Raw genomic sequence first — 26,314 nt, forward strand, 5'->3', positions numbered from 1 at the left:
AACCCACAATTTAGAGATACAATGCGAGGACCTCGAGAACCGCTCACGAAGATCCAACTTACGCATAAAAAACATAGCAGAGTCAGTTCAAGCCAAAGATCTGAAGAGGGCGGTCAAGGAGGTGTTCAGAGACATTCTGGAAGCACAAGACTCAGACGAAATAGGGATAGACGGAGTGCACAGGGTGGACCCGAAGAGAACAGGAGCGCCAGGGGAGAGACCGCGAGATGTGCGGTTGGCTCTCTCCTCATACCCACAAAAAGAACAAATCTTGAGGAGGGCTAGAGGGATCGACCACATAAGAATGAATGGGAAAGATATTCAGATATATCAAGCTCTGGCCCTAGTAATGCTGCAAAAAAGAAGAGAGATGGCCCCATTGGTCAAAGAACTCGTGGCAAGGCAAATCCGCTACAAGTGGACATTCCCCTTCGGGCTGCTGTTCACCTGGAAGGGCAAACAAAGAAAAGCAACCTCATGGGAGAAAAGCCTCCGTATGATGGGGATACAGGCAGACTGAGGGGAGGAAAGAGACACCAAAGCAAGGGGAGAGTATCAAAGAAGGCCAAGAGGATGGGAAACGGTTCGACAAAGAAAGAAGAACACAGGGAAAGAGTGCCGCAGGAGGTCGCCCATGGATGACTAACACAGAATGGGCCAGAACCGGAGGGCACTACGCGGGGACAGAGATAAGCCAGCCGGGGGTTATGAATGGACTGGGAATTCAGTGGCATCAAGAGAAGTTCGGCACAGGGGCCTGGGGCGAAACTCGGTCTTGGAATCCGGTAAGGACAGGGCGTAATGCAGGGTTTGGGACTCCCCGTGAAGTTATCCCCGAGTTTAAGGAGGGCAGGGGCGATAGGCGCAACGCCCTAGCATCCTTAGGAACCCAAGCCCTACTCGGGGGAAAGCTGTTTGGTTGGTTGTTAATAGTTGGGGGGGGTTATTGGGAGTGGGGGTGGTGGGGGGGACTTGGAGATTGGGAAGCATAATAAGTAGGGGGAACCAAAGACACTGGACTCGGGCATGATGCCATGGGGAAAATGTGAATCCTAACATACAACCTCAGGGGCCTTAACTCCCCAGTGAAGAGGATAAAACTGGAGAAAATGCTTAGGAGGGATAAGGCGGATGTTTTACTACTTCAAGAGACACACATCAGAGCCCAGGACAAGCAGAAAGCACACATAAGGGGGTAGAGGATCTGGGCCCAGGCAAATGCAGCAGAAAAAAAAGCAGGAGTGCTGATACCGATAAAAGATGGAAGGGACACCAGCCTAGTAGACAAGCACATAGATAAAAGTGGGAGGTGTGCTTTTGTCAACACTGTGATAGATGGACACCGCCTAACCCTGGCATCAATCTACGCTCCGTAGAATGTGGGACAAGATGGCTTTCTGAGGGATACGCTAGGGAAGCTAGAAGACTTTGCAAAAGGAGAGGTGATCATGGGGGTAGATCTTAACCTGGCATGGCATCCATAGATAGACAGAAGTTCGGGGGGCTCCCAGGGACAAGGGGCACCATCGAAACGTCTCAGGCAGAAGATGGAACACTTATCCCTATATGATGTGTGGAGGGAAATAAAAGGCGACCAGAAGGGATACACGTATTTCTCGCATGTACACAACACAATGTCAAGAATAGATTACTTCTGGGTGTCAGTGGGACTAATGGGGAAGATACAAGGAATGGAAAAAGGGTCCATCTCATTGTTGGATCACGCTCCCCTTTGGATGGAGGTGAAATTACCAGGAAAGAAAAATGACCTCTGGCGGTGGAGGCTTCCTCAAGACCTGTGCCAAGACCCTGTGGCGGGAGAGTCAATTAGGGGGATGGTGGACGAATATTCTGAGCAAAACGACACAGGGGAGGTACCACTGGGAACGGTCTGGGAGGCGTTCAAGGCGGTAATCTGAGGAAAGATGATTGTTTTGAAGGCCTCGAAGGACAAACAGAGGCACATATTGGAAAAAGAGCTAGAAACCACAATAGCGGACATACAGGAGAAAATTCTGACACAGCCCACCCGGTCCTTAAGACACACACAGGCCAACTACAGATGCTTTGCACCAAAAATGCAGAGAAATCACTACTATACCTCAAACAACGATTCTATATTAAGTCTAACAAAGCAGACAGATTCTTAGCTAGACAGCTACGTGAAAAACAAAAGGGAATGACAATCAAAAACATTCGAAACACACAAGGTGAGCAATTGACACGCACATACGACATGGGAGAGGCTTTTAGGGAATTCTATCAAAACCTGTATACCACGGACTCCCCTGATAGTAACACACAAGACACCTACCTACAGACCCTCCCCATCCCACAAATATCGGAAGAGGATAGGTTAGCACTGGAGAGCCCGATAAGAGAAGAGGAGGTAAAAAGGCAATAGCAGACCTCCCACTCGACAAAGCACCCAGCCCAGACGGCTTCACAGCCCCTTTCTATAAGAAATATGCGGATAATCTAATCCCATTCTTAACCAGACTCCTAAATTCATTCAAGGATAGTGGAACGTGACCCCAACAATGAACGAAGCAAAAGTACTAGTCTTCCACAAAGTAGGGAAAGATCCAACATACCCTGCTTCATATCGGCCAATAGCCCTGATAAACTTAGACTCCAGGATATACACAAAAGTCCTGGCAGCAAGACTGCCTCTGCTCCTGCCCAACCTGATAAATCTTGACCAATCGGGCTTTATACCGGGTAGACAGACACACGATAACCTCAGATGGCTTATACACTTAGTAGGAAAGACGGGCATCAAACACACTCCAGCACTGCTGCTATCGGTGGATGCCGAGAAAGCATTTGACCGGGTAGAGTGGTCACTCCTGTTTAAAACCCTAAAACGTATGGGATTTGGGGATCAATATACAGCAATGATAAGAGCCAACTATAATTCTCTGGCAATTAGGATCGCCATCAATGGCGAGGTCACGGGAAGGGTAGACATCTCAAGGGGCACAAGGCAGGGCTGCCCACTCTCCCCTCTTTTATATGCCATATTTTTGGAACCTCTCCTAATTAAAATAAGGGAATCCACTCACATTAAGGGGATAGAAATGGCAGGCACGCAGCACAAAGTGATACCCTATGCCGACGACATGCTAATAGCCCTTGAACCGAGGGTGGCCAGGGCGGTCCTCACTGCACCCACTCGGGTGGGAGGGATGGCCCTCCCCACTTTCAAAAATATTACCAGGCGGCACAACTTAGGGTGCTACGGGAATGGATGGGGGACGATCCACAACCAATCTGGGTGACACAGATAGGGCAGTCGCAAGAACCCCACTGGTGGAACTTCTGTGGAAACCAAAACAACATAGACACCTCAACCTTCGCATCAGCGAAATCATGAAGACCACATTAGAGGCCTGGGACATCCAAACGCAAAAGGGTACATTGTCTATGGCAGAATGCCCCTTTACGCCCATCTGTCAGAACCCCCAATTCCCACCCGGAATGGAAAGAGGGGCTTTTGAGAAATGGGAGGTAGCGGGGTGCACAAAGGTAGGGGAAATGCTCCAAGACATGGAAATAAGACCATACGAGGCATATCAATTTCTTCTAAACCTCAAAGTGGGTGATAAATATAAATATGACCAGCTCAGACACTGGCGGGCGACACCAGAAATCACCAGGGCGGCTACAAGAAGCCTCACTCCATTTGAAACCTATGTCACCACTAATTCCGGGGCTAAGAAATGGGTCTCGACATTATACACCTTCATAAACTCCCAAGATGAAGAAGTAAAGTGGGCATATATGATCAAGAGGGGGAACACCTTGGGGGAGGAACTGTCAAGACACCAGTGGACGGACCTGTTGACACAGATCCCAAAAATAACCCGCTCAGTCCAAACAAGGGAAATGTGGGTAAAAATAATCGCCCAATGGCATTACACCCCAGAAAGGCTGCACGCTATGTACCCCCAATCTTCTAACCTTTGCTGGAGAGGGTGCCCAGAGGTGGGAACATGGAGACACATATGGTGGGATTGCAAGGGGATCAAAAGTTTCTGATTGGAGGTAAAGACTGAGATGGGGAAAATGTTTCCAGAAGTACTACAGCTGGGGGAAAAGGTATGGCTATGTGGAATGAAGGACAAGGTGTCCAAGAAGTACACAAAGTCACAGTGGAGAAGCTTTATGGGACTACTAATTGCGGCATGGACAACGATAGCCCAAAGCTGGAAGAAGTGAGACCCTCCGTTGATGTTCACATGGCTCCAGTATGGGCACAATGGCTATGGAAAAACTGACCCACACAATCCAAGGTACTGGTGGTTCATTCACAATGGAATGGGGAACAGTCCAAGACTACCTGAAGTCAGACTTTATGGAACAATGGTGCCCCCATAAAATCAAACTATGGAAATCTTCAGTGTATAAGGGGTTCCCCTACAGAAGGACTTCAAGAGGATCTTCAAAGGAAGGGTGAGGGGAGGGAGTTGGGGGGATGTTGCGTATTGTTGAAATATTATGTTCATATTTGAAAATAATAAAAACATTTTACAAAACAAAATCACGGGAGCCATGTTTTTCAAGATGGTGCCTTAAACCCCTTTGTTTAAACAGGTCCCGGTCTTCTTTTTTCGCCATTTCTTTTTGGAAAGGTCCTTCTAGTGTTTGTCTCTGCGCGCAAAACTAGGTTTGGTCCCTTTGTTTCTATGCCTTTGGCGGGCTTCAGGATTGAAGACCGCCTCTGGCGTCTGAGTGTCTGGGGTGGGCAGGAAGTGAGGGAGGTGCCCGAAACTCCCTGTGCTTAGTCTCCTAGGAGAACCAAATGCACTCTGGCGTGATTGGCTGACTGACTGTCCGGCAAGGACAGCCACCCTGCTGGGTGAGTAGCAGCTAGGCTTGAATGAATAGGAGAAAACTGTTTAAAAGGCAAGTCTCTTGGACTGGAAAGCAGAGTCGACCACTGTAAAGAAAGAACCGAAGACGAGCTGGAAGAGGACGGCTGCTGCAACTCCTGGAGCGTTGATTTGCCCGGTGAAGCTCTGCTGAAGGTCCAAATTGGCAAGTTCATCTCGACAGAGAATCCCCTTCAAGGACGACTTCTTCCTTTGAGTTGGAGGGACCAATCAACTCGAAAGCCACCTGGATACCAGTCTCGGAGCTGTTTAGGATTAACCATGGGGAAGGAAACCAGCTTGTGTGCTTGAGTACAGCTACTCGAACCGAAGATCTTCCATTTTGTCAGCTTGTTTGACCCATCCCCGCCCAGTGCAGGAGTCTCCCGATGTCTTCCTTCTTGTCCCCATGACTGAGGCTCAGGAACAGTGAGATCTGCAGGAACTGCCAGGAACCAACGTCTTCAGCTGCATTTTTCTTCATATTAAGGAACTGTGCCAAACCGATTGAGAGAACTTACCTCACGTGGTGAACGTTTGTGAAACCTTCCCAACTTGCAGGCCTAATCAGCTTGTGACCCAACATATGATTATTTTTCGTGCAAACTACTTCTGAGACTTTACCGTTTACTACAAGAACTGCTCTTTGCAATCCAAGACACTAGCCCATTGACTTTGGCCTAGGCCTATTAAACTGAATCGAGTCCTCTAGTGAACTGAAGCTATTTGCACTGCCTAAGAAAGTATTTGTGATCTATTCTATAAACCTGTGCCTTTGTACTCCTATTTAAAGTGACTGAAATGCCATTTTGCTCCTATTTTGGCGGAGCCTAATTTACTTAGAAACTTATTGGTTTGGTACTAAAGCGTATTTGTGCATGATATTAAGTTGCCTCCTTGTAGTGAATGTTTTCTAAATGACTGTGCAATAAATTAATAAGTGTTTTATCGAGACATCTTGAGAGTAAGTGTCTACTTGAACCACTGTGATTGTAAGACCTCTGTGTAACCTCTTTTACTGCTCACATTCCCTCTTGAGATAAGCCTCGCTGCTCATCTCACTACCACAAACTGTGTAGTACAGACTTATACCAAAGGTTGGTTTTGCTTACACCTGTAGTTCTAATTGTATGTGGTGGTCCCAGAGGGAACTGCATGCAATTCTGCCTAACATGGACATAACCCAAAAATATATGCAAGCTTTGTTCCTCTTCACATGCCAGCTCACTCCTTCCTTCTCTTCATATGCCAACAGTTTTGGGTCATAGATGGCGTGTCAAAACTAAAGTATGTAAGTGGACCTGTTTATTTTTGTAAAAACCAACAAGGTTAATATTGAAATGTCAATGTTTTACCCTACAATAAAACGAGTACACTTCTGCAAATCTGTGCCCCAGTGTACTCACATTATTAGTACCAATGTAATACTGTGTATATGTAACTCCAACCATTTCTGGGGTTTTGAAGTTACCTAATTTGACCTTGGAGATTCACTGGAAAAGGGTAATGCATGTTTTTCCCCTCTGCCTAATCCCTGACTTTCACAGGGATTGACAGGGATTGACCGGAAGGGTCCTGTTGCTTTCTTGTACGTAAGAGAGCTTTAAGAGACTTGCAGGGTCATTCCGAGGTTGGAGGTAAGTAACCGTCCTTACCGGCATGGCGCAAATAGCGTGTCCATGTAGTCAAGAGCCCGCTAATAGAGGGCTATTAAGACTTCGCGGGCACAAGCTTTGCGCCATTCCGGTAAGGGCATTAACGCCATGATGTAAAAGACCCGAAAAAGGCCCTTAGCGGCATCATGCATAGCGCAGATTGCACTACCAGAATGAACCAATGTGGCATTAGCGGTCACCGGTAATAGTGGTAAATAAGCGGAACCAGAAGTAGCGTCATCGCACAGGAACGGGAAGGAGCACGGCGGCCATTTATAAAAACACAATCCATTGCCATCCTCAGCACACAGGACCTGTGGGACATTGCTGTTCATGGAAACTCATCCTCTAACACACCACAATGCCAAAGGCTGTTAAGAAGCGCGTGTCCCGCCAGCGTGAGGAGCGCTTCAATGAAGATGAGCTGGCCATGCTAGCTGAGACCCTGCAGGAACATGCTGACATCGTGTTCGCCCAGAGCATGAAGAGGGAGGCCATCATTCGCAAAAAAGAAATCTGGGCACTTGTGACGCAGAAAGTGAGCGCATTCGGGAACACCCCACGCACCATAAAAGACTGCAGGAAGCGGTGGGACGACGTGCGGCTGCGAGTACGGAACATACTCTCGGCCAACAGGAGCCAGGCAATGGCAACGGGTGGAGGAGCCAGCTCCCCCATCAAGCTGTCCCGATGGGAGGACATCTGTGCCAGCGTGATTGCCATTGAGGGCATAGAAGTTGTCGGAGACATGGAGTGTGGCGCCACAACATCGGCGGATGGAGGTGAGTGTCCTAAGAAAACACTGTAATGCAGGGTCTGATGAAAGTCAACCAAAATGTCTGTCCAAAGAGGCAAGCCATGGCCCAACACACACACACTCCCAGCAAAGTTGTCGGACGCATCACAGACACATGTAGTTTCCTGCAGCAAGGCAATGGCTTACCTGACACATACCACACAAAATGTAAATGGCATAAGTCACACTGAATGCAGGCCCAAACAAATATGCATGTCCCATACCATATGTCTTCCCCAACATGAGTGACCCCGACGTATGCCTGCATCACCCACCCATGTATGAAACAACGTGATCATCCAAACTCAAATGCCTTTTACCCTCGATTGTGTGGATGATCAATTGCACAAATGTATGTATGATGCCTATCAAACCATCACTCATGCCGTCCCTCTCTTCGACCCCCACAGGCTCAGACCATGACAGTGATGCCCAGGACTCACCCCCACAGCAAACCACACCCCGGAAGAGGGCCCGGTATTAGGCCAACTGGCCTTCCACCTCGAAGGGCCAACCCAAGGCCCGCAGTGCACCAACATTGAAAACACCTGAAGTTGCCAGGGCACCGGTGCTGCCAAGGGCCATTGAGGTGGAAGCGCCAACACCTGTCGCACAGCCACAGGCAACAGCTGAGGCTCCACACTCGGTGGCAGCAACAGTACCCCAGGCTGAGGAGGAGGCACAGGAAGACGTATGGGTGCCCGTGGAGGACGATTCCTCCGAACTGCCCCGCACACCCAGTCCACTGCCATCCCCCCAAATCACATCTCTTAGTTCACACCATGCCACCACCCCGGAGCATTCTGGAGGGGAGTTAATTCAAGGGGCCATTAGTCCCATAGTGGAGAGCAGTGAGGCCGAACATGAGGCCCAGGCACCGTCCACCTCCACAGGTGCACCCGCAGGGCCGCAGCGTCATGAGCAGCTGACTGCCCTTGTGTGGCAGCTTGTGGAGGACAATGACCAGGCAAGGCAGGAGTGGCGGGAGAACATCGCCTCTCTAGGCAAGACAATCAATGATAACACCGTCTCCATGGGCAAGATATTTGCAGAGACTACTAGCCGCCTGTGCGAGGAGGTATCCGCCCTGCGGCAGGTACTCAGCCGCATCGCCAATTCCATGGAGTCAGTACGTCCGGCAACCCAGTTTGAGGAGGAGGCCACACTATCCTCATCAATCTCTACCCAGACCAGCCCACTCCGTTGGTCGTTGCGCATCCTGTGCTGGCCGGACATACCGCCACTAGGTCCAGAGAGTGCAAAAAAATAGTCTGGCCAGCCTGATGAAGGCATTAGAGACTTGTTGGGACATGTGTGGGGGAGTTGTGGGGGGAGGGGGGTGAGGATGTGTGGGGGAGTTGTGGGGGAGCGGGAGGGGGTGAGGGTGTGTGGGGGAGTTGTGGGGGGAGGGGGTGAGGGTGTGTGGGGGAGTTGTGGGGGGAGGGGGAGGGGATGAGGGTGCGTGGGGTAGTTGTGGGGGGAGGGGGTTGAGGGTGGTGGAGGGTTATTGCTTTCATTGTTAATTTCAATACACCCATTGTGTCAAAAGCAAGGCCTGAGTGGAAATTCATCATTGCGCATGTGTCATTTATTCATATACAGTGCATAGTGTGCATGTACCCCCACACCCAGTGCCCTCTGTCAAACTATCATGTCACCCTCTGCAGCCATGTGGGTCAGTAATATTGTGCAATCACTGACTGACCCACTGCACATCCCTCCTGTGCATCGGCACCACAATGATGTGCTGCCACTTCTTCTTCATCCCCTTCATCATCACCAGGTGGTTGCAGTCCAATGTCAGGGGGCAGGGGCATGTTGCGTCGGATGCACATGTCGTGCAGCATGACACATGCCATGATCATTTTGGCCACCTTCTCATGCCTCTAGAGGAGTGCCCCACCCGAGGGGCTAAGGCAGAGAAACCATGCACTTTACAGGCCAGAGATCTGCTCAATGACCACACGGGTACGGGCGTGGGATCGATGGTAGTCCCCCTTGTGCCTGTTATGTGGGTTTTCAGGCAGTGGTGAGGAGCCACGTCATCAAGGGATAGCCACTGTCACCTGCATGGGAGGCAGATAAAAAGGTGTATGTCAGTCGATTCATGATGGACAGCTGTACTAGTCACACATGCCGGCAGATTATCGTTGGCCACATGCACATGTCCCTGGTTGTATGCATGCCATTTTTATGTCCTCAATGTGTCCTGTGCCATGGAATAATGGTGTGGGTTGCATCTTCAAGATGATACACAGTGTGCTCTGCCGTCTTGTTGCTCATGCATTGCGTACGCATACAGCTGTGTCCGGGTCCATTTAGTGATGTGTAGCGTTCTGTGGGATTTTCTGATGGGGAGCGTTGGCAGTAGGCTCTGCAATGTTAGGCATTCAGCGCTGATTTTTCCCATGGTGACATGCAGCATTCCTGTGGTTGATCCGGGATATCGGGCACAACAATGTGTGATGATCTTGCTGGCATCGCAAACCATCTGCACCTTGTTGGAGTGGTATTGCTTGCGATTGCGGTACACCACCTCCATGGCATGCAGGGCCACCAAATCCATGTGGGCGAAGTCAAGGGCACCTATTAAATTTGGCATGCCTGATAGTGCATGGAGGCCACCTTTTGTTTCAAGGATCTCCTGGGGAGTCCGTGGTAGGGATGTGTATTCTGTTGTGTGCTTGAGGAGGGCCTCCAGCACTTGCTTCAGGATGCAAGTAAATTAGGGTGGTGATATGCCATGCATGTGCCCCACTAGGTGCTGGTAGGTGCCTGTGGAAAGGAAGTTGAGCACCTACACTACCTTCAGTAGAGGGGGAATGGCGGTGCGTATTTCAATGAGGCTGACAATGTCGTTGTGTATCATGTCCACAATGGTGTTGATGGTGTCCCGGTCCAGATGGTACAGGATGTGGTTCTGCCCCAGGGTTGGGTTGAAAGAACTGGCTCTGATGTTTGGGATTGGGGGCTGCCTGCATGGTTACACTGGCTGCACTGGTGGGGCATGCTGGGCCTGTCTCACCCTCCTTCTCCTACTGCATCTCCTCTGTGGTGCCTGCTGTTGCTGTTGGTGTTGTTGCTGGTGTTGCAATGCAAGCATGTCCTCCAGCTCAGGTATTGATGCTACTATTGCATTAATCTTGGTGTAGAAAGGCGTGTGGTGTGTTGGTGTGCTCCTTTTGTACAGGCCCAGACTCCATTGCCTCCATCTGTGCTGATGGTGTGCACCTGTGGCAGTTGGGAACACTGCACATAGCGGGTTGGCAGGTCAGAATAGCCCGGAGGGGTAAGTGATGCTGGTAATCCTTTAATAGCATCGTTTTTCCCTTACCTCCAATCTCGGAACGACGGGTTTTCTTAAGGGAGCGTTGTTCATGGATGCATGTGTGTCTACTCTGGCAGGCCCTTTAGGTTCTTAGATTTTAATTCCTGATTTTCCTCAGTTTCGAAGTTTCTTTGCTCTACACTGGGCCTCATTCCAAGTTGGGCGGTAAGGGTTTACCGGCACCTGTAAGGATGCCTTTGCCGGTAAACCCTTAACGCCCTATTCCGAGGTCCCTTAGCGGGACCCGCAAAGGACCATGGTGCTAATAACGGGCCTGCCTTTTGCGGGCCTGTAATTAGCGCCTTCCCCATTTCCATTGAGCCCTATGGGGGCTCAAATGGGAATGGGGAATGGTTTACTGAATGGTGACTTACTGTGTCCTCCAAGGTCGAAATGACCCGGTTAGTCCCCATTCAGCCAGACCGGACCCGGACCCGGGTTTGGAGGCAGCCATGGTGCTAATAGCACCGTGGCTGCCTCCAAACCCGGAATGAGGCCCACTGTTTTCTTGTTTTTGGTTAGCACTTTCTTGTTCTACCTCGTCACTGGAAACCCTAAATTTACAACTTAGGTTGCGATCCCACTTTTATTTCACACTCTTCTCTATCTAGTACAGGAGCTGTAATAGGCTGTGCCGGGAGGATAGCTCAGCAGAAACGTTCTCACCTTGGAAACAAGACGACACATCCCCGGGTCTGCGCTTAGAAACCTCTGGGTATTAAGCGCGTTACAAATACGCAACTAAGACATAGGGCCTCATAACACGGATTGCGGTAAGGGAATAACGATACCGGTAAGGGAATACCGGTATCGTTAAAAACCCTTCCCAATTACGATCGGCCAACCGCAATTAATGGCACCGCTAAGAACGGTGCCACTAATAGCGGCTAGTCCGCAGGCGCGCGACCCCTCATTCCGTAAATAGCGGCATGCCGCTATTAGCACACCATCACAAGCCATGCGGACATGCTAATAGCGGCATGGAACAGCCCCAAAAAGCCCATACCGGCATGGCGTAAATACCGGCATCGCGAACCACCCGCTAAGAGAAATGAGCAGTGTTCCCACCTGCCACAGGTGGACACAATCAGCACAGATGGAGGCAATGGAGACTGTGGCAGCACAAAAGGAGCACACCACACCCCTTCCCACACCCCTTCCCACACCAAGATGGTTCCAATACTAGCATGCATTACATGGGCTGGAGGACATGATTGCATTGCAGCACTAACAACAACAGGCAGCACAGAGGAGACGCAGGAGGAGGAGGAGGAGGGCGAGACAGGCGCAGCAAGCCCCACCAGTGCACCTAGTAATACCACAGAAGCAACCAGCAATCCCTAGGATCTGAGCCAGTCCATTCAACCTAACCCCTGAGCAGATACACACCCTGTACCGTCTGGACCGGGATACCATCACCAGCATCGTGGACATGACACATGACGACATTGTGAGCCTCATAGACATCCGAACTGCCATCCCCCCTCTACTGAAGGTGGTAACTGTGCTCCACTTCCTGGCCACAGGCACCTACCAGCATACAGTAGGGCAGATGCATGGCATCTCACAACTAGTATTCTCATGCACGCTGACTCAGGTGCCCGATGCCCTCCTCAAACACACAAGTGAACACATATCCCTGCCACGGACTGCCCAGGAGATCTCCCACACCAAAGTTGGCTTCTATTCACTGGCAGGCATCCCAAGTTGCATCGGGGCCATCGACTGCACCCATGTGGAATTACAATGAAGCAGTCCACCGAAACAGAAAGCAATTCCACTCCATCAATGTCCAAATGGTATGTGACTCAAACAAGATAATCACACATTGTTGTGCCCGATATCCCGCATCAACCCATGATTCAATGGTCCTGCGTAACTCAACAATACCACGCTACATGGAGCGACAAGCCGGACAACGTTCGTGGCTACTTGGTGAGTAGCAGGGCAAGCGCATGGCAGTGTGATGTGGGTTGTGATTGGGGGGGAGAGATGCATACTCCAACTGGGTGTGATTGGGGGGGGGAAGAGATGCATACTCCAACTGGGAGTGTTATTGGGGGGGGAGATGCATATTCGAACTGGGTGTGATTGGGGGGGAGATGCATACTCCAACTGGGTGTGATTGGGGGGTGAGAGATGCATACTCCAACTGGGTGTGATTGGGGGGGGAAGAGATGCATACTCCAACTGGGTGTGATGGGGGAAGAGATGCATACTCCAACTGGGTGTGATTGGGGGGGGGAAGAGATGCATACTCCAACTGGGTGTGATTGGGGGGGAAGAGATGCATACTCCAACTGGGTGTGGACTGTCGTCTGTACAACAAATGGACATACAGATGTGGGCCAATGTCCACCAAGGCAGGCCACAATTGACCGAAAAAAAAACAACATGCAATTTGAAGCAGCACAACATTGAAAACAATTCAAGATGCCAAACATGACACATCCATCCACATGCACATTGCACATCATACCACACCCCATATGACACAAATCAGCAACATGGTACCAATATGCAAATAGAAAATTTGCGCTGCACAATATCACTACAGCTATGCGCCCTTGAGTGCATGCAAAGGGATCACCTCTAGCCATTGTACTGAACCACACCCCACACCACTACTGAAGTGACGCCTCACAGCATGGCGACATCGATTTCAGAATGGCAGTACACTAGCAGTGTGGTACCAAATTTGCCTGGGCCCAGGAACACCTAAGACCTGTCCACACCCAGGACATGGCAATTACTGCGGAGGCATGCATGGTGCATGTCCACTTGCAGGGAATAGCTCACCTTCTCACATTGCAGTTACACAGATCGTCTCCATGCATGCTGGGATTCGTTGATGCCAATCACAATGCAAACTGGATTAGTGTGATATGTACAGGTTGCACTTGAGGTGAACAGTAACAAGTCCCCATTGTTCCACCCATGCAGGTGATGCTGGCTATCCCCTGAAGAGGTGGCTCCTTATCCCTGTACGGAACCCACAGAACAGGCACGAAGAGGAATACAATCGTGCACATACCCGTACCCGTGTCGTGATTGAGCAGACATTTGGCCTTTTGAAGACACGGTTCCGGTGCCTAAGCAGGTCGGGTGGGGCTCTCCTGTACGGCCATGAGAAGGTGGCCAAGATCACCATGGCATGTGTCATGCTGCACAATATGTGTATCAGACGGAATGTGCCACTGCCCCCTGATGTCGAAATGCAACCACCTGATGAGGATGATGATGGGGATGAGGAGGGAGGGGACGGGGCTGCAGGTCATGCAAGAGGCGATGCCTAGGAGGCACGCGATGTGCGTCAGCATCTGATCAACCATATATTCTGAATCACATGGTTTAACTCTATTGGATGGATGTGGGTATTAGTGCACTAATGTTTGTGGTGAAGCGCACAATGGGCCCTGTCCCTCAATAAAGTTCACATACACAATGATGAAGTCCAAGCCTGTGTCTTAACTTGTCACCAGTGTATTGAACATATTTTGAGAAGAAAAAGTGCATGGCCCCGAATATGCAACCACCCTTTCCCCCCTCCCCCCACAACACCCCCAAAACACCCTTTCCCCCCTCCCCCCACAACACCCCCAAAACACCCGTTCCTCCCTCCCCCCACAACCCTCCCAAAACACTCTTTCCCCCCTCTCCCCACAACACCCCCATGTGTGGCTTGCACAACGTTGGTGTCCTGCTGCACATGTGCCAGCTAGATCTTGCTGGCCCTACTTCCCATGCCCACCACCACCATTAGGATGTTAGGAGGGTGTGCGCCTCATGGTGCGCAAGGAGCGGCGGCGGGGGCTTGTCTGCCTTGAACTTGCAGAAGAGGAGGTGCCTGGTTTTTCCTGTGGTGGTGGTGGGTACTGTCGGTCCATCGCATCCGCTATGTGGGTGAGGACCTGCCTCAGTTGTGCCATCTCCTCGCAGAGCCTGTTGGTGCAGGCTTCCATGCCCTCCCTCGACTGCCTAGCATTCTCCCTGAACTCCTCCCTCAGACGCGCTGCCTCATCTACATGCTGGCCAACCAGCACTGTAATATCCTCCTGGTGCTGCCTGATGGTGGCCAGGTCATGGCCACTGTGTCCAGCTCGTGGGGTGGCTGCTGCACCTTGGTCTATGTCTCGGCAATCAGGTGAGGGCACCTGTGGGCTCCAGCACCCTGCCATGGTCTCGTCGCCAGACTGGCCATGGCTACTGGATCGTGGTGTTGGCCGTGGGCTTGCTTCTCTGGATCCTGGGGCGCTGGGGGTCTGCATTTGCATGGGCAAGTCACTGGTCTCCTCCACATCAGACAGCGGCGTAGTGGCTGCTGCCTCACAAGTCGAACTGGTGGCAGCAGAGAGTGGGCCCTCCGTGGGTGTTTCCTGTGCTGGGGGGGATCACAGCAGTGGGTGCAGCAATTGTTGCAGCCGTAGCTTCAGGTCTTGGTGCAGTGGCTCTCTTGCTGTGTTTGCCCCTCTGCAGGTGCTCACTCCTCCCTGTGCCCCTTGATGTGGTGGCGGTGTTCCCCGTCTCCTGTGCCCTGGCTTGTTTTTTGGCAGGGGGAGCATGTGTTGCAGTGTCCTGCTCATCGCTGTCGGTCTGTGAGCCTGTGGGGGACAAAGATGGGGGTGGCATTGGTGATGGTTCAACGTGCTTCATGCAGATTTTGTTCAGCATGCTGTTCTATGCATTGGGACTTCATTAGTGGGCATTCAGGTCATGGGGCTGTTGGGTGGGTCATCCATGCATGGGTCTGTGTGGCACGTGTCTGTGGTGATGCGTGCATGTGTGTGTGTTGGGGTGTGACACTCACATGGGCAGGGTTGTGTGCATGTATGTTTGTGGCCGCATACATGAGGTGATTCTGGGCTCACATTTGGGGGGTGCCTCACTTTTCACAGTGCATTGTTTCATGTGTACACTCACCTCCATCTGATGTTGTGGGCGTACCACGCTCCATGTCCCCGACTCCCTCTATGGATTCTACGCCAATCGTGCTGGCGCAGGTCTCCTCCCACTCTCTGAGTTTGATGGGAGAATCAGCGCCACCTCCTGTGGCCGCTTCCTGTAGTCTTTAACGGTGCGGGTGGTGGTGCCCACCGCACTGACTTTCTGGGCCACCTCTGCCCAGATGGCCTTTTTTTTAATCAGGGTCTCACGCCGCATGTCAATCGCAAAAACAACATCCGCGTTTGCAGCAAGGGTCTCCGTCAGCATGATCAGCTCCTCATTTGTGAATTTCTCCTTGCGCTGGTGATCTGCGCCTTTCTTGATTGCCTTGGGCATTGTTAGGGGATCCTTGATGCTTTGGTATGGCACTGGTGTGGAAACAGGTCCTGGGGGCAGAGGATGGCAATGAATTGTGTTTTCAAAGATGGCCGCCGTGCTCTTTCCCGCTCCTGTGCGATGACGCTATTTCCGTTTCCGCAATTTTACGATGACCGCTAATAGCGTTCCACCGCTATTTGCGTGTTGCTGGAGGTCGGAAGTGCTATCAGCGCTTTTGTCAGTGCCGCTAAAGGTCTTTTTGGGGTCTTTAGCGGCATGGCGGTAGGGTCATTACTGGCATGGCGCTGTGCTCGTGTCCGCGTACTCATAATGGCACGCAATTAGCAGCCTTTTGCCAAGGCGGACACGTTAACAGCGCCATGCCGGTAAGGGCAGTATTTTACCACGTTCCGTGTAATGAGGCCCATATTCCTGTAACAGTGCCTCGATGCCCCCCGGCTGTGTGAGTGCTTTAAAAATGCAAAAAAAAAAGAATTAAAAAAAAGAATTAAAAAAAGGCTGTGTTTCTACCTATTATGTGTTTTTTCTTTGTCTCTTCCCCATTTGTGTCTCTGAAAAGCTGAATACTGCTCTGCATTGTGGGTCACGTAATGGGTGATGTAGGCTGTAAACCAGCAGTTATCTGAATCTGACCAACACTTACCAGTGTTTCTGAAATTTGTGTACAGGGGAGGAACGGAGGATGGGTGGGATACACGAGCCTCTGAATAGATGCAGCAGAGTCACGGGACTCCATAGCGTCTCCATAGCGTCTCCATGCAGACAGAGTTGAGAAAGGACCTAGATTTGTAATAAGCCATACCTTGGGGGTCATTACGAGGTTGGAGGTAATGGAAAAATGATAAAGGATTACCAGCATTGCATACCGCTCGGGCTATTCCGACCTAAGACTCCGGTATTAGAGGCACCGTTACCAACGGTGCCTCTAATAGCGGCAAGGGCGCGAGCACGCGGCCCATCATGCCGGCAATACCGGCATGCTGCAAATTGGAGGACATGCAAATACCGGCATCATGAAGGCGCTAATAGGGGATACCGGCATGCCGGTAATACCGGCATCGTGAACCAAACCGTAAAATGCTATGTACAGTGTTCCCAACTGCTACAGGTGCACACAATCAGCACAGGTGGAGGCAATCGAGTCTGGCCCAACACAAAAGGAGCACACCCACAAGCCACACCCCTTCCCATACCAAAATTTCGGGCCGGCGCAAACTGCTAAAAGTTGTTATACCAACATATATAGATGATCAATGCAAGTATTGTAAAGAGTTTGGACACTGGAAAGCTGAATGGCCACATCGTCATCAGTATGACGATTGAGGCGGGCAGCCAATCGCACCAAGGCAGATGGCAAGGTTCCCCCATCCACCGTCCCTGAACCTTTTGCACCACTCATTTCGATTGATCCAATTGCCCTGTATTTTTACAGTTTTTTTGCAGGTTAGAAAATGTCATGTGTGGTTGACACGGGAGCATCATGCTCCAAGCTAAAAGCTTCTGAGTTTTCACAAACAATGGATTCTGCTGAAGTAGTAATCGCAGTGGGCATAAAAGGGACTCTAATACTTCATCCTTTATCCACTCCGCTTAAGGTGACGATAGGTCCCATTTCCGACCAGCATGTTATGTTTTGTTATGTTATGTTTTGTTAATGAAATTTGTAGCGCGCAAACATTCTACCTTGGGCATCTTGGCGCTGAGAGGAGGGAGTTCCATGAGAAAGAACAAACAAAAGGTAGAGAAGACCCTTTTCAGAAAAGAAATGTCTTTATCGCTTTCCTGAAGGCAAGGTGATTGGTTAATTTCTTAATGAAATATGGAAGTTCATTCCATGCAATGGCAGCATCTACAGAAAAGGCTCTTCCTCCTATCCGTGCTCGCCGATGAGGTGGCACAATAAGGTCTGCAGTGGCAGAGCGCAACAAGCGTGTAGGAACGTAGCGCATGAACTTAACTTGAAGAAACTCAGCTCCCAGGTTGTGCACAGCCCGGTGCACAATACACAGAGCCTTAAACCTGATACGTTGGCTTACAGGGAGCCAATGAAGGGACCGTAAAACAGGAGAAATATGGTCTCCATAAGGGGAGCCAGTAGCCACTCTTGCGGACAGGTTTTGTAGGCGCTGCAGTCTCTGAATAAACCCCTTTGGGTTGAGCCAGGTGTAAAGAGTTACAATAATCCAGGCGTGATAGCATAAGAGCTGCTACCACCCGCGGACGTAGAGGCTCAGGAATCAGGGGGAGTACTTTCTTCAGGACTCTAAGCTGAAATTGGCCTATTTGCCACCGGTAGTGATCTGACTCTTCATAGAGAGAGAAGCCGATAGTGTCACACCCAGATTTTTCACCTTCTTAGTAGGAATGGGAAGGTTGCCAAAAGATATATGCTAGAAAGAGGACACCCATAGTGAGGGGTCAGGGGGACACCGCACCACCAAGACCTCTGTCTTGTCTCCATTTAGTTTTAGCCAATTGTCGTTCATCCACTTACCAACAGCAGTCAGGCATCTTCACAGGCAAAACGCCATCTCAACCCGATATAGATCTAAACGTATCAGGATCTGAGTGTCTTTTTGCTGAGCCATTGTTCCTCAGTGAATTTGTTTGCATTACACTTGTTATGTAAACTGAGGTGCTCTATTTTCTGTTCCCTGGATGGTTTATATCTTGATATTCTGGCTCACAAGAAGCATGAGGTGCTGGCAGTATTACAGATCACCCATTTAGACCCTGAGGACTGGCCTGCCACCTCCTGCCCACAACAGTGGCTGTTAGACCGGATCCCAGTCAAATTATGGTCAACCCTTCCCAATGATCCTGGATATATGGTTCATGCTGAGCCAGTTAAAATGACCCTCAACCTTGCTAAGCCCTTGCCCTGTGTACCACAGTATCCCATTTCCTGAAAGGTTGAAGATGGTATTCATCCTGTGATATAATCTCTTCTTTTTTTTAATTTTTTTTTTTTATTTCATTTAGTTTATACAAACGTTTTGAAAATAGATACACATAAAGAGGGGAAAAAAAAGAAAAAGACAAGAAAACCTTTCAACATAGCATTTTTCCTATTCTCTAAAATCATTCATCTTTCTTATCAATCATTTTCCTTCATCATTCTGATGATCACATATTACTTTACTCAAAAATTAGACTGCTACTTATCTTATGAGTCTTTCATTTAAAACATCAAGTCTCTTTCCTCTCGCACTCTGCGGCATCGCTACAAGTATGTGGGGATCTTGTCTCCAATTGGATTTGGATTTGCTCCAAAAATCGCATCATGCCAATCATCAGCTTTTTGCTTTCCCCGATGTGCAGATGTTTCCACCATTCTTCAGCGTTATACGTCTGGTATGAGCTCCTCAATTTACCCAGACAATTCTCACGTTGGATCCTTAGGTCTCTTCTTCAGCAAGGTATTATTGTCCCAGCCTGCAATCCCTGTAATACTGTTATTATGCCTACTAAGAAACCAGGTTAAGAGGTTTATCGTTTTATTCAGGACCTGCATGCAGTTAATGCAGCAGTGCTGCTGGCATTTCCGGTTCTTCCCAAACCAGCTATGACTTTGTCATGTATTTCGTATATCGCCAAATATTGTACTGTTGTAGATTTGTGTTCAACATTTTTTTCTATACCTATCCATTTTAACAGTCAGCATATTTTTGCATTCATTCATAAATCGACTCAGTACACGTTTATGAGGCTCCCACTGGGGTATCTGGAAAGGCATATTTGTTTTCCCAAATTTTGAAGTAAGATCTGTATTCTGTACAGTTTCCAGGAGGGTCAATGCTTATGCAATATGTAGATGATTGCTCCTGCGTCCCGCTCCTTGGAAGCATGTGAGGATGACACACTGGTTATGTTGACAGCGCTTGCTGAAAGGTCATCTGCCGACATATTACAGTTTTTCTGCCCCATGTGCGGTATCTGGGCCATGAGATTTCTGCAGGGGAAAGACACTTGTCCCAGAGTCGAATTGCAGTGATCCAGAATGTACCTAAGCCTGAAACTAAGAAGCAGGTGAGAGGATTCTTCGGGATGGTAAGTTCCTGCAGGCAGTGAGTCCTGGGTTATTTGTCCATAGTTAAGCACCTTGAAAACCTCCCACATGATTCGATCCCTGCACCCCTGCCATGGTCTCTGGAAGCTGAAGATGCCTTTGTCACCATTAAGCAAGCGGTCACAATTGCTCTGACTTTAGGTCTGCTGGATTATAGCAAGACCTTTCTCTTGTTTTGCAATGAATGCAAAGGGTTTGCTCAAGGTGTGTTCACTCATTTACACGGTGACAAGCATCCGTCTGTATCTTATCATAGTGTAGCATTAGATCCAGTAGCCACAGGACTTCCAGCATGCCTGCAAGCTGTTGCTGCTGCTGTACTATTGGTGGAAAAGACAGACTCCCTGGTACAAGGACATCCAGTGATAGTTTCTGTCCCTCATGAGGTATTATCATTGTTACTTAAAGGAAAAACACAGCATGTGTGAAATTCCAGCCTTACACATTATTAGAAGCTACTCATCTCTGCTGCTAATGCTACCCCGAAGCATTGCTCCACTATAAGCCCTGCTTCACTGTTACCTACCCTGGAGCACATGGAGCCCCACAACTGTCAGGTTGTTGTAGAAACACTTTTGTCTCCCTGTGTGGACTTGTAGGATGTACCCTTGCTTAATCCTGAGCTGACTCTTTTCATGGACAGCTCGTGTATTCGGGTGCCGTAAAGAGGGGAATTTATTTCAGGGTATTCTGTTTGTACCCCCCATGTGCTACTAGAAGGTTACCTGTGGCGAAGTCAGCTCAAGTGGATCTGGACTGTGGGGGCGTCCTGTCAATGCATTTCAGTGATTGCAACTATTTTGTGCAAGCATATTCGTAATTGTGTAGTGTAACCGAAACAAGAAACCTCTTTGCTTCCCTACTAACCAAAGCAAGCCATTACGCAACACTCAGAGTCTTGGTAGTGTTGCTACAGCTTATATGTATTAGGCTGCATCACACATTTTTCAGTTTTCATTTTAAGTAACTTTCCTTGGCAAGGACAGCAGTTATCTATTTCACTGTTGCCCATAGTGACAAAATTAAGTACACATAAATTAAGAACAAAGGGGGGACTTTTTAGGGTCCACAAATGACAGTACAAATACAACAAATGTAATGTGCAGACAAGACCATCTGCATCACTTAAAGCACATTGACATAATATTGCAAAGCAAACAACATAATCAATACATAGAGACAGAAACAGGGTTTAAAACCAAACTAGAGCCCTGTCAATGCATCACAGTTGCATATGAATGTATAGTCCCCGGAGGTGTTTGTAGTGTAACACTCCTTGCTAGAGACCTTGGAAAGGTCTACCATTGCCAAGCAGAAGGGTCACCCATAGGTAGTTCAACCTCAGGATAGTAAATCAAATATTGAAGTTTAAATTGTGGACAGTCAGGGCACCTGGGTACGGCCTCCAGAGACGTTTTTCGGCTTGGTTGATGGAAGCCTTCTTCTAGGGCCAGGGCTAGGTCTCCATTAAACGCGCTTATCCTTATGAGTAAGCCCGCTTGTGTAGGGGGAAGAAGCACTGAGGCAGAGAAGTTCAGAATACGTAGTATCCAAATTCGAGTGGATCCCTTAAGTGGTATGAGGTATCGGGCATACATTTCGTTTCTTCAGTGGGGCGGGTGGCTGCCAGGACGTGGAGTACAGCGTGCTCCTGTGCGCAGATGAGAACAAGCACCGGCTATGCGTGGCTTCGTGATTTCGGCCGCTATGTGAACACACTCATAGAGAGCTGTGTTGTCAGCTCAATTGGCCGAGCTCATGGCCTTCACCCGCGTGTGTACTCTGGCACGGGGTAGATCAGCCATAGGACTCCATGGGAATGGGGACCAGGGAAGTACTGGCACCGTGTGCAACAGTGCTGGTGCTTCCGCGAAGGTCTGTGGGCGGGTGCCGTTCCGCCCACCAGGTCTGACCTTGGCGGGTGGGACGGCACCCGCCCGCAAACTCGTAGTTGGCGGTCCGGTAACAACAGTGCCGGTAGGCTTACCAGCACCGTTGTTACCAGACCGGCACACTTGTAATGAGGCCCAGTATGTCAGTCCTGAAGTTTTATCTGCACACATGTTTTTAAAGATCTGAGTTTTTGGAGGAAAAATATGCAAAGGGGAATATAAAATTCAAAAACAAGGGGCACTTATAAAACATTATCTTTGTGCAAATAAAAACACTGCCAGCTCTTTCACTAGCAAAATAGCGACTTGGAAACATTTGCTTTCCCCAATAACACCAGCAATTTGTGGAATCAGAGAATTGTTGCATACGCAAATGATATTTATATTCACATATTGATATCCCTTTATGTCTATTACTTCCCCTTTAGTGTAAGTGGGCTGGGTGGATGGCTCAAGCACACCGCTTTTGTCTTGAGAAAAAGGTAGCATGGCGATTTCACAGGTTCAATACCTGAGTCCGTGCTTAGACAACTGAATCAGAAGTGAATCGCGATATAAAAAAGCAACAAAACAAAATGTACGTTGGTAGTTGTGGGTTTCTAGCTTATGCATTAAAATTAAAGTAGGCTGTTCTGCATTGCATGTAGTATTTGCAGGTCTGGGTTAGGGAAGCAATATTATCAGTTCAGAAAGCACAAGGATTTTGTAAAAAAAAAGTATGTGTCCCTCTACTCTCACCTCACTAATAGAGTCTCACGACTATGCAGTTTCAAGAATAAGGCGTGCATGGGATTTGGATTTGCATCATTTTTAATCTCATTTCCCATTCCTTTTCAAATAGCTATGGTCTTTACAGAACACACAAACCATCAACAGATCTGCACTAGGCTATGGCGCGGGCGTCTTCACATCACAGCCCAATGCATTTCTGTGAAAACTCTTTGTGGACAATGTCATGAGATTATCATTTGCAAAGAGGTGAACTCTGACTGAATAAAGTGCTATCTGTATCACTTCTCAAATCGCACACAGCTCAAAAAATTTCTTCTAGGTTGGATTTTAATGGCATCTCACTTGATTTTAAATGCAGTGAGAATGCACTGTGCATTTCCCATTTAATCAATGCATTTCACCTTCCCAAACCACCCCCTTTCTGGGACTTAACAAGAAAAAGAAATCATGGTGGCAGCGATCACATACCATCTTATTTGGTGAATTCTCATTTTCACTTTGAATTGATCTTTAATGGTGCAAAGCAGCAGAAACCCTTGAGTGTTCTGCGGCAGACCATAATAGGACTCTGAGTCTGGTTCATCATATTCATGGATTTTTATTATCTTGTTTTACAATTAGTCAGACCTCTTGGCCAGCTTTAAGAAAATAAAACAACTAAAATAATTAAAATTAACTTGAGGTGCTAAGTTCCCTATTCTAAAACGCAAATGTCCAAGGAAAGGGTATTCTTGCCAGGATGAATCAAAACATAAAGTCCCTAGCCCAAATCCTACACTAGCCAACCACATTGATAGGAAAACTAACACACATACATCTAAAGGGTTTAACAACTAAAAGATGCTTGACTGCTGCTTCTTCGTCAGGTTTTCTCTCCTGGATATAAAGTTCTTCAGGTGCCACTGAAATGGCTAAATGTTCCAAATGAAGTGCTAAATAAAATCTTACTTGAGGAATTTGTCTCTCTTTCTCCTGACACCTTGGGGTGCAGTTTTCACGTGTTCACCCCAGTCTGGACGGTTTCTGTTCCCTTCTGGGTTTCACCCACTCTTTCACTCCATTCAGGGTATTTCTCTCGTTTCTCTCTTTCATTCCTGTTCCTTGGTGTCTTCACTCTCTCCCCCTCTTCGTGGATCTCTTGATTCATGTTCCCCTCTCTTGGGGTATCTTCACTCTCTTGGGCTAGCTTCATCCGGATTAAGGAGATGAATCTCTTACGTGACTTATTTACAAAGGGCTCACCCCTTCTCGCCTCTTCAGTCAGAACAATGGGGATAATTCTCTTTCGTGAATCCTTCGCACTGGGCTCACCCCTTCTCGCCTCTTGCTCTCTAGGAGTAGTGCGGTTGCCCGTTGACCCTTCTTTCCTGGGGAACTGTAGGTTGCCTAGCCCCTTCCACAGGCTAGCATGAGCTGCATTTCTTCCAGCTCCTCTGGGCTCCTGGATCAGAGGGGTGTGGGCATCTTCTCCCCCTCTGGACTCTGCTTGGCTCTCTCAGGTTTCCCTCTTTAGCATAGAAGGGTAGCTACAAGGCACAAGGCAGCTTCTGTAGGGAAAGCCCCTTCTCATGAATCCAGGGAGGGGAGGCCGCTACCTGATGACCTCCTTGGGGGTGGTACTCAGCAGGTGGATCTCATGGGGGGAAACCCCCTATGGGACCAGTGACGACTATTGTGGTGGAACGCAGTATCTGCCTAAGACCTACATCTCTCCTTCACACCCACTCTCTCCATCCCAACCCTCCTATCCCATGTTCTTCTATAAGACCCAAGAAGTAGAAAGGATGGAGACGAGGAAGAATAGAAGTATTTATCATGAAGATCCAAACCAAGAAACTGTGACGAGGAAGATCTGTGGATCTGCAGGGATCACTCAGATGAGCTTGCATGAATAGTCTAGTGTTCAACAACAGACCTTAATAGATGCTGACATAAAAACTGAAAACAGACTCACCCGAGTGTCAGATCCTCCCTGGAGGAACCGAGAGCATGGCAGATGTTCACCGCGGAAACCAGCAGGGGGAGACCAGGATGCTGGAAGGTGAGAATCTCGGTGTCCAGAGGAGACGCCAAGAGAACCAAAAGGCTGGCTGGGAGAGACACGCCAAATGGGGTCAGAAGTAACAGAGCCACTGCAACAAGCCAAGAAGAGCCCCAGAGCACCAGCGAGCCAGAGCGAGACACAGGGAAGCCAGCGACCGACCACAGGGCTGCAGCCAAGACCTTAAAGGTATTTGGGTGGCTGAGCCTATGATTGCGGGTCCCCAGAGGGTACAAGGAACCATACATTTAACAGTGTTTGGAAAGTGGGGAAAAGAGGGTAACCCCTGTGGGAAATTGAGAGCAACATTATCAAGAAAATGTAACATAGAGAATCGGGTCTGGGACCCTTACAGGGAAAGGACATTTCACGTAACAAGGATACCTAATCTTCTTTGTGATAGTACTTGGAGGGAATGTGACCGAGGCTGTCAAATAAGAAAGGGGAAGATGAAGAAGACTGTGAAAGCAATTCCTTTTAATGCAGAACTTGTCAAGGGAGTAAACCAAGTCTGCATGTGAGATTAAGAAACTGTGAAGAGAATTGTGAAAGTGATACTTATGAAGACAGTACTTGGCAGGAGAGTGAACCAAGTCTGCATGTGAAATGTATAGACCATGACGGGAACTGGGATAGTGATATAGATGAACACAGGACTTGGAAGGCGAGTAAACCAGGTCTCTGCTTGAGACCTTATGGCTGGTAGTAGGAACCTGATCTGCCAACCAGGGTCAGGGGCCCACCACAGTTTGGAGAAGCATCTAAACTACTCTTCTTCATCACAGTGCCTTGTAGAAGGGAGTCAGGTCTGCCAACCAGGGTCAGGGAGCCACCACAGTTTGGAGAAGCATCCAAACTACTCTTCTTCATTGATGTTCCTGGTGGAAGGGAACCAAGGCTGCCAACTAGGTTGACGGGCCCACCACTGTTTAGAGAAGCGTGAGTCCATGTGACAGTCCAGTCTCCCCCCGGACAGCATTTTTCCTCCATGCCGGGCACTTCAGGAGAGAAGAATCGTAAAAAGATACTGTTCCTTTAAGACTCAGGCACAACCCTTAAAAACCCTTTCAAGGCACGTAGCGCCACGCGCGAGTCCGTGCGAGAGTCCAGTCTCACCCCAGTCACTCCCTGGACATGAGCAGCATAAGAAGTTATGGAGCTTAGAGAAGCTAGCTGCACCGTTAGCAGACCCAACACGCGTGCAATGCAACAGCGGGCTGGGGAAACTGACAGCACGCCTGCAGCAGCTGTCGAGAAGGAGGGAAAGGTGGCGCAGCATGGAAGCATATGCAAGCAGACTGGAGCAGGAGCAGAACTCCAAGTAAGTGCACCTGTGTCTGAATGTGCAAGGCTAACGAATATTCAAATGACAGGACTGCCACCTACTATTGTGCCATGTAAATACTCAATGTCGGACCTTCCTAGTGATGAGGTTGACGGGCATGCAATGAATGTTGGATATTGTATTGGCGCTGAACTTATTATTGATGTTGGCGTTGGTGCAGCTGGTGCTGACAACGCTCACAATGCTGCCAGTGTTGCAAATAGCATTCAAGTAGACAGTGATCAGCAAAGACCGGCCCTAAAGACCGGCCCTAAACATTGTCTGAAGCAGTCAGACACAGTTACAAGTATAATTTAAAT

The sequence above is a fragment of the Ambystoma mexicanum genome, chromosome 7p (genome assembly GCF_040938575.1).
Source record: "Ambystoma mexicanum isolate Mex_15411 chromosome 7p, UKY_AmexF1_1, whole genome shotgun sequence".
Lineage (NCBI taxonomy): Eukaryota > Metazoa > Chordata > Amphibia > Caudata > Ambystomatidae > Ambystoma > Ambystoma mexicanum.